This window comes from Dipodomys merriami, unplaced genomic scaffold (assembly GCF_024711535.1).
Source record: "Dipodomys merriami isolate MVZ:Mamm:240054 unplaced genomic scaffold, mDipMer1.0.p SCAF_41, whole genome shotgun sequence".
NCBI classification, from domain to species: Eukaryota; Metazoa; Chordata; class Mammalia; order Rodentia; family Heteromyidae; genus Dipodomys; species Dipodomys merriami.
The window spans coordinates 12,542,395-12,554,877 of record NW_027205715.1 but is presented as its reverse complement, the minus strand read 5'-3'; positions in this window follow the sequence as shown (position 1 = coordinate 12,554,877).

Below are 12,483 nucleotides of genomic sequence, written 5' to 3'. Positions count from 1 at the left end.
AGATGCCCAGGTGGAAAGGAAACACAATCATCTGGGATATGTCTTGCGTGCATTTGACTTAAAAAACCATGAGCATTCTTCACTGTGCTCACATTTATTGAGTGTTTGCTGTATGCAGACCCTGGAGACCTAATGGTGGGGAGCAAACAATTCCTATGGTTGTTAAGCAAAGGCAGTCTCTTGAGGGAGGGACTGTCCTGTCTAGTCACCGTATAACATCAATTGACTGGGAAAGAAAAGACTTCTACATCTGACACTGAAAGCAGTAGCTCTCAACTACAGGGTGGGATGAAGGCATTGGTGAGTAGTAGGTAGCGATTAGAGATGTTGGTAAACATTCTATAATGCACAGGACAATATAGAATGGCTGGACTCTAGTAACAGTGGTGTGCAATTGAAAAACCCTGGCTTAGACATGCATCAGAATTCTTTTTTTGGAAGTTGCAGAAGAGAAACCTGGAAGGGAATGAATGTTCCACGAGGCGAGGCTGGCAGCCCTGGAATCCTGTGGGTAGAGACAGCAGAGGGCCACCTGGGTGAAAATGGAGTTTGTTATGCAAAACGAAAGGTATCCTACTCCAAAAGTTAATTTATAAATTGCTTCCTTGGCAAATCCTGGATCCCCCCTACCTCCGACCCTCCCAAATGAGACCCTTTGTTAAAAACCACAGGCCCTGGAGATAAAATCAGAACTCAGTCAAATCCAAACTTGGTGAGTCTCTTTGCTTTTCTACTTTAGTTTTTACTCTGTGTGTGTGTGTGCGTGCGCGCGCGGGCATGCGCACATGCCAGTCCTGGGGCTTGAACTCAGGGCCTAGGCACTGTTCCTAAGCTGGTCTTGTTCAAGGTTAAAGTTCTACTTCTTGAGCCACATCTGTAGTTCCAGCTTTTTGGTATTCATTGGAGATAAGAATCTCATAAACTTTGCTTCCTGGGCTGGCTTTGAACTTCGATGGTTAGTCTCATGAGTAGCTGGGATTACAAATGTGAGTCACTATGGGATTGCATAAGATTGCAGAGCTTCTGCAGGGCAAATGACATAGCTGGCAAGATCAATAGAAAGCCCACCGATTGGGAGAAGATCTTTACTAGCCATACAACGGACAAGGGTCTCATATCTAAAATATACTTGGAACTCAAAAAATTAAACCACCCAACAACAAATCCTCAAAGAAACAACTGCCCAATAAATAAGTGGGCGAAAGACTTAAAGAGAAGCTTCTCTGAAGAAGAAAGAAGGATGGCCAATAGACACATGAAGAAATGTTCAACATCCCTAGCCATAAAAGAAATGCAAATCAAAACAACATTGAGATATCACCTCACTCCAGTTAGAACAGCAAAAATCAAGAACTCTAACAACAGATGCTGGAGGGGATGTGGACAGAAAGGAACCTTACTTCATTGTTGGTGGGAATGTTAACTTGTTCAACCACTTTGGAAAGCAGTATGGAGGTTCCTCAAAAGACTTCACATAGATCTCCCCTATGATCCAGCAATCCCATTTTTGGGCATTTACCCAAATGTTTACAAACAAGACCACACTAAAGCTACCAGCACAACTATGTTTATTGCAGCATTATTTACCATAGCTAAGATATGGAACCAACCCAGATGCCCCTCAGTAGATGAATGGATCAAGAAAATGTGGTATATATACACAATGGAATTCTATGCCTCCATCAGAAAGAATGACATTTCCCCATTTGTTAGGAAATGGAAAGGTTTGGAAAAAATTATATTAAGTGAAGTAAGCCAGGCCCAAAGAAGCATAGGTCCATGGTTTCCCTTATTTGCAATATCTAGTATATGTATGAGTCAAGCGGAAAAGGTCAGATAATGTGATGTTAGGAAAATGAACCCTTAAATATGTATTTTAATGCTTTCGTTTCTTTCATGCATGTGTTTCTAACGCATTTATAAGATTATTTCTTTGTTGCTTTGTATGTCCCTCCCCCACAATGTAACCCCCGCTTTCACTATATTTGATGTCAGTATAACATGTGGAGGAGATGGGGACAAACAAGTCGTTTAAGGATTCAGGTGGACCTGTTGCAACAATGAGAAGTACAAAATGTCATGTCAAAACCAGCTTTACAATGTCGGTGTGGGGGGGGGAGGGGGGTATAATTGGGTGGGGGGAGGGGGGAGGCGGGGAAGGGAGGTGAAGGGTAAACAAAGGAGGAGGCTGCAATGCTTGGTAAGAAATGTACGCATTATCCTGCCCATGTAATTGTAGCCCCTCTGTACAGTATGTTCTCAAATAAAATAAAATTAAATAACAAAAAAACAAATGTGAGTCACTGGCACCTGGCCTCTTTGCTTTTCTAGAGAGTCAGTGACCATTGGAGTCAGAAACTAGGAGGATCAGAGTTTGAAGCCATCCTGCTAAAAGTTCATAAGACCCCATCTCAACCAGTAGGAAGGCATGGTGGTACACCATCTAACATCCCAGGTTATAATCAGGATGATGGTGGTTCTACAGACTACCTGTGAAAGTCTGGTGCTTATGGCTCATGCCTGTAATCCTAGCTACTCAGAAGGCTGAGATCTGAGGATCACAGTTCAAAGCCAGCCAGGGCAGCGAAGTCTGTGAAAGTTTTATTCTGTGAAAGTTTTATCTCCAATTACCCACCAGAAAACCGGAAGTGGCGCTGTGGCTCAAGTGGTAGAGTGCTCTCCTTGAGCTGAAGAGATGAGGGACAGGCCCAGGCCTAGAGTTCAAGCCCCACAACTGAGAAAAAAAAAAAAAAAAGACTGACTGTGAGATTCCTCCTCTCAATGCCAGTAGCTGGATATGTGCCTGTCATCTCAGCCACAATGGGTAAAAGTGGGAAAGGTGTAAAAAGGGCTGGAGTCATGGCTCAGTAGAACACTTGCCTAGTGAGCACCAGGCTCTGAATTTAAACCCCAGTAAACTTCCCTCTTTCAAAAATATACTTTTTGATAGGAGAAATATTTAAAACACAATTTAAACAAAAGTGAAGTCAGAATAGAAATTGGTAAATGCCAACCCAATCCCAAGTTGCTACTCAGCACATGAAATTGGCCCATCCCAAACTGGAGATGTGCAAATACAGAAAATGTCTCATTAATTTTATGTTTTGGTACTCCTGGGGTTTGAACATCAGGGCCGCAGGGCTAGGCAGGCAGACATTCTCTCGTGGGTTCACACCTCCCGTCCTGCTTTTTGCTGGTTATGTTTTAGGGAAAGGTCTTACTTCCTGCTCAGGTACACACTGGAACCATGGACATGCCTGATTTAGGATTGCTGTAGTTGCTGTGAGGACAGGCGTGTGCCACCACACCTAGCTTTCCTCTGTAGAGATGGAGTCTCTTTTCTGCCTAGGCTGGCCTTGAACCTTGATCCCTCTGATCTCAGCCTCCTAAGGGATCAGGATTATATCTGTGAGCCTTCGGCATGTACCTCACTAATACTTTATTTTGATTTCTAAGAGAAAATGATAAGGTTTTAGATATGCTGAGTTAAATGCAATACATTATTAAAGTCAGTTTCACCTGTTTTCATTTGTCTTTAAGGAGGCAACTGAAACATTTAAAATTATATATATGGCTCCCATCTGTCATTTGCATATTTCTTTTGGATCATATTGATATAGATCAGACAAACTTGGCTGTAAAATGAAAACAAAAATGCAGAGGGGAAAAAATACCTAAACCCATCACTATGATTAAGTGTGTGGTGATAGGATTATGGGTGACTTTTTTTCATCTTCTGAGATTTTTTTTTTTTTCCTGAGCTTTCCCAATGTTCTCTGGATGTGTGGTTATCCCTATGATCATCCAGAAAAGGGCATTAGATGTCTAGGCTCTCTCCTGTACCCCAAGGGCAAAACTGGCTTTTCTGCTAAGGACGACATCTCCTGGAGACTCTTATTTTGTGCATGACAAATGGATGTTCGAGGCGCTTGAGTTCTTCTTTGGTCCTGGGGGATGAAAGAGGAACTCCATCATCTTGCTCCTCCTCCCTGTGGGGAACAGGGGTATCTTCACCCCCCCTTCCTTTTCCCCCCAAAGAAAAGAGTAGGAGGAGGAGAATCATCGGTGGATACTCTGAGCTCCCTGGGCAAGGAAGTGAGTCATTCAGTGAGTCAGCCACACCGCCCTGCTTTCATTCTTGGTATTGTTCCATGTGGCTTCTCTTTGTCACTTTGGAGCCACATGTGGGGCCTGGAGGTGGCCCAGGCTGATCTTGCTGACCAACTCATGTGGGCTGGTCATTCATGGGGCTGCCCGTGGCATGCTGTCATCTTACCCTCACTCAACCTAGCTGCCGCCAGAGGTGTTATTAGCAGCCCCAAGTTATGAAGGGGGAAACTGAGGTGGGAGAAACTGAATAGTTGGTGCCAGAGGCTCACAGCTAGGAAGAAACTGAGGTGAGTTCAGGTTCCCAGCTCCAAAGCATGACTGAAACTTGCTGCTCTGAGTTGCTTAGAAGGCTCCGGGAGGCCTACCCCAGGCAAGAAGGAAGGAAGTAACTGAGTCTTCCAAGTTTCTGTCACCAGTAGTTGATTTGTTCAGGGCCCTCACTGCTCTTGACAAAACAGATTCTGAAAAAGACTCTAAGGGCCTGGGGGTATAGCTCAGTGGTAGATGCACTTGCCTGGCATGTGTAAGGCACTTAATTCAATTTCCAGCAATAAGGGGGACGGGGGGGGGGGGGGAGGGGGCAAGAAGCTGGGTGTTGGTGGCACATGCTGGTAATCCTAGCTACTCAGGAGGCTGAGATCTGAGGATCATGGTTCAAGGCTAGTCTGGGCAGAAACATCCTTGAGAATGTTATGTCCCATCAATGACCAAAAAAAAAAAATCAGAAGTGGAGCTGGTAGAGGGATAGCTTTGAGCACAAAAGCTCAGGAACAGGTTCAGGTGTGAGTTCAAGCCCTATGACTGATGAAAGTAAAGAGAGAAAGAGAGTAATCCTTCACTGACACTCAAGGATGAACTTGGCCCATCCTTACTCCTTCAAAGGAAGACCTGTAGGTGAAATTCTGTTCTAATTGTGGCATGAAAGCATAAAAAGTTATTTCTGTCCTAGAGAGACAGGGGGGAAGGACAAGGAGGAAGGGTGCTTTCAGTTCTAGTCTCTTGTGGCCAGCCCACCAACCACTTGCAACCACCTCCCCAGGCACCCAGTTTACTTTCAGTTTATTAAGATGAAGCAGATGTGCATATGATGTCCTTGTCCCAGATCACCACTCCAAGAGTCATGCCTGGGGAGCAAGGCTTCTCCTTTCTTTGATTTTTGGCAACCAAATGTTTTATAGTAAATATAATCACATGGCTTAAAATTTACATAGAGTTATGCACACATACAGTAATTTGAAAAATATCTCCATCCAACTCCACTTTCTACTTCATCCTCATGCTCTCTGCCATTATTCATTTCTTATGCATTTCTTTCTCTTGTTTTTCTCTTTTTACTTTTTTTTTTTTTTCAGTTGTAGGGCTTGAACTCTAGGCCTGGGCACTGTCCTTCAGCTCTTCAGCTCAAAGCTAGTGGTCTACCACTTGAGCCACAGAGCCACTTCCAGTTTTCTGGTGTTTAATTGGAGATAAGGTTCTCAGGGACTTTCCTGCCCAGGTTGGCTTTGAACCATGATCCTCAGATCTCAGCCTCCTGAGTAGCTAAGATGACAGGCATGAGCCAATGGTGTCTCGCTCTGATTTCTATACATATAGAAATAAGCACACACACACACACACACACACACACACACACACACACACACACACACACACACACACCTACCACCTTTCTTTTTATTTTTTTTCCCCAGTCCTGGGGCTTGAACTCAGGGCCTGGGCACTGTCCCTGAGCTTCTTTTGCTCAAGGCTAGCACTCTACCACTTGAACTACAGCACCATTTCCAGCTTTTTCTGTGTATGTGCTACAGAGGAATCAAACCCAGGGCTTCATGCATGCTAGACAAGCACTCTATCACTAAGCCACATTCCCAGCCCCACCACCTATCTTTATACAAACTTTGTGGGCCCCTTTTACAAATAACAAATGCTAGAATAATAATGCATTGTTGTTGGGCATGTTGGTGAATGTCTGTAGTCCTAGCTACTTAAAAGGGAGAAAGAGGAAGACTACAGTTCAAGTCTAGCTCGGGCAGAAAGTTAGAAGACCTATCTCAAGAAAACAAACCCAGGCTGGGAATGTGGCTTAGTAGTAGAGTGCTTGCCTAGCATGCATGAAGCCCTGAGATCAATTCCAGAAAAAGCTGGAAATGGCACTGTGGCTCAAGTGATAGAGTGCTAGCCTTGAGCAAAAAATAAAAAAGAAAGAAAGAAAGGAAGGGAGGGAGGCAAAGAGGGAGGGAAGGAAAGAAGAAAGAAAGAAAGAGAGAGAGAAAAAAGAAAGAAAGAAAGAAAGAAAGAAAGAAAGAAAGAAAGAAAGAAAGAAAGAAAGAAAAGAAAGGAAAAGAAAAGAAAAGAGTAAGCAAGCAAACAAACTCCTGTGGTCTGAGCTACTAACAAGGCAAAAGTAGGAGGATCACAGTCCAAGGCTGTCCCAGGCAAAAGTAGTGGGAGATCCTATGTAAAACAATCTAAAACAAAATGGGTTGGAGGCATGGCTCCAGTGATCAAGTGTTTGCCTAGCAAGTGTGAGGATCTGAGTTCAAATCTCAATACTAGGGGCTGGGAAGGTGGCTCAGTGGTAGAGTGTTTGCCTTGCATGCATGAGGCCCTGGGTTCGATTCCCCAGCACCACATAAGCAAAAAGAAAAAAGCCGGAAGTGGCTCTGTGGCTCAAGTGGTAGAGTGCTAGCCTTGAGCTGAAGAGCTGAGGGACAGCGCCCAGGCCCAGAGTTCAGGCCTCACGACCGGACCCCCCCAAAAAAAATCTCAGTACTATAAAAAAAATGAATAAACTAGAAAGAATTCATGGTTACTAACACTTCAGTGAAAAGAGTCTGTAGGTACTTTCTTCCAGTTAGAGCCTTTTTCGTTGCTTTTGCTTTCTTGTGTTAAAGTTATGCTTTATGAGTCATAACTTACATATGGTAAAATTCACCCATTGTAGTGGACAGTCCTACAAGTTTTGAGAAATGCATACAGACATGCATCTGTTAGTACATGAACAGTGCTATTCCCCTAATCCTTTCATCCCATTGGGTGGACATTTTTTGGTGCCTCCTCCATCCCCTGACAAACTCTGATATGTCCCCCATCCTTATACCTTTGCCTTTTCTAGAATGTCATATAAATTACTTTTTTTTTTTTAAGTGCAAGTAACAGGTACCTGTGCTCACACCTGTAATTTTCATTACTCGGGAGGCTGAGATCTGAGGATTGAGGTTTGAAGTCAGCCCAGGCAGGAAAGTCCATGAGACTCTTATCTCCAATGAACCATAAAAGGCTGGAAGTGGAGCTGTGGCTCAAATAGAAGAGCGCTAGACTTAAGTAAAAAAAAAAGTCTGGGATAATGTTCAGGCCTTGAGTTCAAGCCCCAGGACTAACACACACACACACACACACACACACACACACACACACACACACACACACATACACACACACAGCACAATCTTTTCTGTTTGGCATTTCTCACCTAAAATAATGCATTGAAATACATCTCTGTTGTTATGTATGTTACATTGATCGAGGATCTGTTTCTCATAATTGGTGAGCTATATTCCATAAAATGGATGTGCCATACTTTGTGCATATATCAATCAATTAAAGGACATTTATGCTGCTTACTGTATGGCTACAGGCATTCATGTATAATTGTTTTCTGGAGCAGCCATTTTTATTTCTTTTGGGTGGATAGATTGGACCAGAGAGTAGTGCGTGCTCATACTAGGGCTTGATCTCAGGGTCTGGGAGTTGTCCCTTACCTTTGTTTTTGTTTTTGTTTTTATCACAGTTGATACTCTACCATGTGAGCCACAGCTCTTTTTCTGACTTTGTAGTAGTTGGTTAAAAATAAGAGTTTCATGGACTTTGTTGCCTGGGCTGGTTTTGAACTGCAATCCTCTTATCCCAGCCTCCTGAGTAACGAGGATTACAAGTATGAGCTGCCAGCACCTGGCTTGATTCCAGGCATTAAAAAACAACAACAAAAAATAACCATAAATCTCTCTTTCTAATTTTGGTTCCCTTACCAGAATTCTGTCTTGTGCAGGGAGGAAATCCTAGCTGGGGCCTCTCAATCCTCGATTCCCTAATAGATATGACTAGCTATCCCTAAGAGAATGGTCCCTGATGTTTACCAGTGGTTAGGAAATGTGCTCTTAAAAGTTTATAGTTCACTTACATGTATCATGTCATCAGAGAAGAACTTCACGAGGGGTGGGCCTGTCCCAAGCCACCTACAGAGCCACGTGGCCAAATATGTGGAAAGGAAGCCTATATGTGACCCTTATTATTTCGCTCTGTTCTAAGCCACATGGTCTTCCCCCTTGTGCAATGACAACCTGGCAATTCCAAACAGCCTTCTGGCATGCCTGGATTGGTAGAGTGGTAGCATGGAAAGGCCACAGGCCTAGAACTCCCATCCTTCCCTTGGAAGTTCATGGGGGGATTGAGGAAGGTTGTATGGGTATTCTGGTTGGGGTCTGGCACCCAGGAGGCAGTGGCAAATTTTGGACCCCCTCCTCCACTTTCCCTATTAGAGGGAGACAGATACAAGCCAGCAAAAAAGACCCTAGAAGTTACGTGACTACCAATAAGCTGTGTGCTCAAGGAAGTCCCTTCTTCATTTCTGGAGAGCATGCACACTTCACTTGATACCTCACTGATGTGAAATGGTACTATGTGAGCGCCAGAGATCTCACATGATCTACACATAGGGGGACCAGCTCGTCCTGATTTACAATGAAAAGTGCACATCTAGGAAAACTCTTAGTCCTGTATAAACTGAGACAGTTGGTTACCATAAGTTCAGTCATTTAAAAAAAAAATCAGCTGGGTGCTAGTGGCTCATACCTGTAATCCTAGCTACTTAGAAAGCTGAGATCTGAGGGTCACAACTCAAAACCAGCCCAGGCAGGAAAGTCCCTGAGACTCTTATCTCCAATTAACAAGCATAAAGATGGAAGTGAAGCTATGGCTCAAGTGGTAGAACACCAGTATTGAGTGAAAAAGTAAATGAATAAATAAATAAAATTATGTTTGGCTGTAGAACTGCAGTTTGCAACTTTCAGTGGAAAAACCCTCTAAACACCAAAGAGCTTGAAAAACAGGAGTTGAAACTGTAAAATGCGGGCTGGGAAGGTGGCTCAGTGGTAGAGTGCATGCCTTGCAAGCATGAAGCCCAAGGTTCGATTCCTCAGCACCACATAAACAGAAAAAGCTGGAAGTGGCGCTGTGGCTTCAGTGGTAGAGCGCTAGCCTTGAGCTGAAGAGCTAAGGGACAGCGCCCAGACCCAGAGTTCAGGCCCGGACCGGCAAAAAAATAAAAAAATAAAATAAAATAATTACCTACTTGTAGGCTGGGAAGGTGGCTCAGTGGATAGAGTGCTTGCCTTCCATGCATGAGGCCCTGGGTTCAATTCCTCAGCACCACATAAGCAGAAAAAGCTGGAAGTGGTGCTGTGGCTCAAGTGGTAGAATGCTAGCCTTGAGCTGAAGAGCTGAGGGACAGTGCCCGGGCCCAGAGTTCAGGCACCATGACTGGCAAAAAAAAAAAGAAACTGTAAAATGCTGCTCCCAGGTTGCTTTATTTCAAATAATTCAAGATAGAAATGTTTTAAGAGGTTACAAAGCACCACCCATTTCCTTTCTGATCATTGGTTTCAAAAGCAAAGTAATACAAATTATTAGAATCTACCTAAAGCCATTTATATGGCTCATACCTGTAATCCTATTTAGGAGACTGAGATTTGAGGATCTTAGTTTAAAACCAGCCCAGGCAGGAAAGTCTGTGAGACTCTTCTCTCCAATTAACCTCCAAAAAGCCAGAGCTCCACTTCTTGAACAAAGTTGATGCACAATCCTTGAGCAAAAAAAAGCTAAAGTACAGCATTGAAACCCTAAAAGTTCAAGCCCCAATTCTGGCATGAAAGAAAAACAAAAAACAAAAAACACCTTATTTACCATAAAACGCAAAAGTATTGCCCTTGTTCAATGTAAACAAAAAGCAAACTTCCTAAATTGACTCTCAAGTACACATTCTAATTTCAAGTAACAGAATCTTAAATCTAAAGTTGAAGGAGGGAGGAAGCAAAGAAGAAAAGGAGGGAGGGAGGGAGGGAGAGAGGGAGAGAGATTTAATGAGTTCTGCAATCAAATTGCAGATCACTGGGAGTGCATGTCTGGATCCTGGCAAACTGGATTGAGAGACTCTGGGCTCTGTCCCAGCCAAAGCTCTGTAAATGAGCTTCATTCTCTCAGGCCAGCTTCTCCTGTGGAGGAGGAAATGAGCAAAGGCAGTCTGAACTCACATCCTTAAGTTCTGAAGTCCAAAATGGGGGCAAGTGATAGGAAGACATTCTCTTTTCTACTAACTGGAAAAATCCTAGAGAAGAATTCTGATTGGCTTGCTTTGATTTCTCTGTTGCTGTTCCTGGGCAGGGTCTACTTCCAGAAAGAAAGAGGGATTGGTGTTAGGCAGGATCAAGTCATAGCCATTAATAGGTGGTTTACTCTGTGCCTTTTTTTTGTTTATTTGTTGTTGCTGTTGTGCTGGTACTGGGGCTTGAACTCAGGGCCTAGCTTTTTCTCTCAAGATCCGGAGCTCTACCACTTGAGCTACAGCTCCACTTCCAGCTCTTTGCTGATCAATTGGACAGAAAAGACTCACAGACTTTCCCACCCAAGCTGGCGTGAATGTGAGCCTCAGATGTCAGCTCCCTGAGTAGCTAGGATTACAGGTGTGAGCCACCAGTGTGTGGCTCTTTGCGGGTTTTAATGATCTCCAGGAAGGGCCCTTCTGAATGGGAAACTCATCTTTGTAGTCTAGTTGTGTGTTTTTTGTTTTGTTTTATTTGGTACCAATTACATTAATTATGATCGATTTTCATGGGCCAGTCACTGTTGGCATTGTGTGGTATATCAAATGCATATGTACGACTGCATATGATTTCATTAATCTTCTCAGCCTCCTTTTCTGTTTTACAAATACAGAAACTAAGACACGGCATAGAGAAGTAGTTGAGACACATGCCCAAGTGGCAACCCTCAATTGTGAACCCGAGTCGTCTGGCCAGAACTCATACTGATCAGTCATATCACAGCTGACTAAGGCAGCTCCATGGGAAACTCTAAAGATTTGTCACAAACGCCTGCATGCTGGCAGTGCTGAAAGGTGTGACCACTAAATAGTGTGGCTTTCCATCTGTGAGTGTGGGTGGGAGACTGGGCGAGAGATCCCCCAGATTCCTGCCATGCTTGCTGACGGTGCTGGGGAAGCTGGCTTTGATCTAGGCCCGGAACCACTGAGCACAGCACTATCTGTTTATCTAGCCCTCTGCTAGGTAACTTGGCTCTGACTCTCCTGTTAATTTTTGCTTCTTACCATGTCTATCTCCAGTGACCCGAGCCCAGTATCAGTAATCAGAAAAATCATGTTTGGATTTGTGTGTGTGTGTGTGTGTGTGTGTGTGTGTGTATGTGTGTGTGTGTGTGTGTGTGTACCTGGTCTGTTCCTAGTTGAACAGGAAGAGAAACATGTTTGTTGACTGTCTGGGTTTTAGGGGAATTCAGTTCAATTGAAAAAAAAATGTCTAGTGAGTTTTTACCAGGAACCTTACTATGTAACTGGGGAATAGAGCAAAAAATGAGAATCAGGCTCTATTCTTTTTTTTTTTTAAAGGTTATAGCCAGGCACTGGTGGCTCACATCTGTAATACTAGCTACTCAGGAGGCTGAGATCTGAGGATCACAGTTCAAAACCAACCCAGGCAGGAGAGTCTGTGATACTCTTATCTCCAATGAACCACCAGAAAATTGGAAGTGGTGTTGTACCTAAAGTGGTAGAGTACTCGCCTTGAGCTGTAAAGCTGAGGGACAGCACCCAGACCCAGAGTTTAAGCCCCATAACTGACACAAAAAAAAGACAAAAGAAATGAAAAAAGAAAAGAAAAGAGAAATAGGTTATATTAAAAAATAAAATAGGGCCCGGCGCTGGTGGCTCACGCCTGTAATCCTAGCTACTCAGGAGGCTGAGATCTGAGGATCGCGGTTCAAAGCCAGCCCGGGCAGGAGAGACCGTGAGACTCCTATCTCCAATAAACCACCAGAAAACCGGAAGTGGCGCTGTAGCTCAAGTGGTAGAGCGCTCGCCTTGAGCTGAAGAGCTGAGGGACAGTGCCCAGGCCCAGAGTTCAAGCCCCATGGCCGACAAAAAAAAAAAAAAAATAGGGCTGGGAAGATGGCTCAGTGATAGAGTGCTTGCCTTGCATGTATGAGGCCCTAGGTTTGATTCCTCAGCACCACATAAGCAGAAAAAGCCACAAATGGCGCTGTGGCTCAAGTGGTAGAGCACTAGCCTTGAACTGAAGAGCTGAG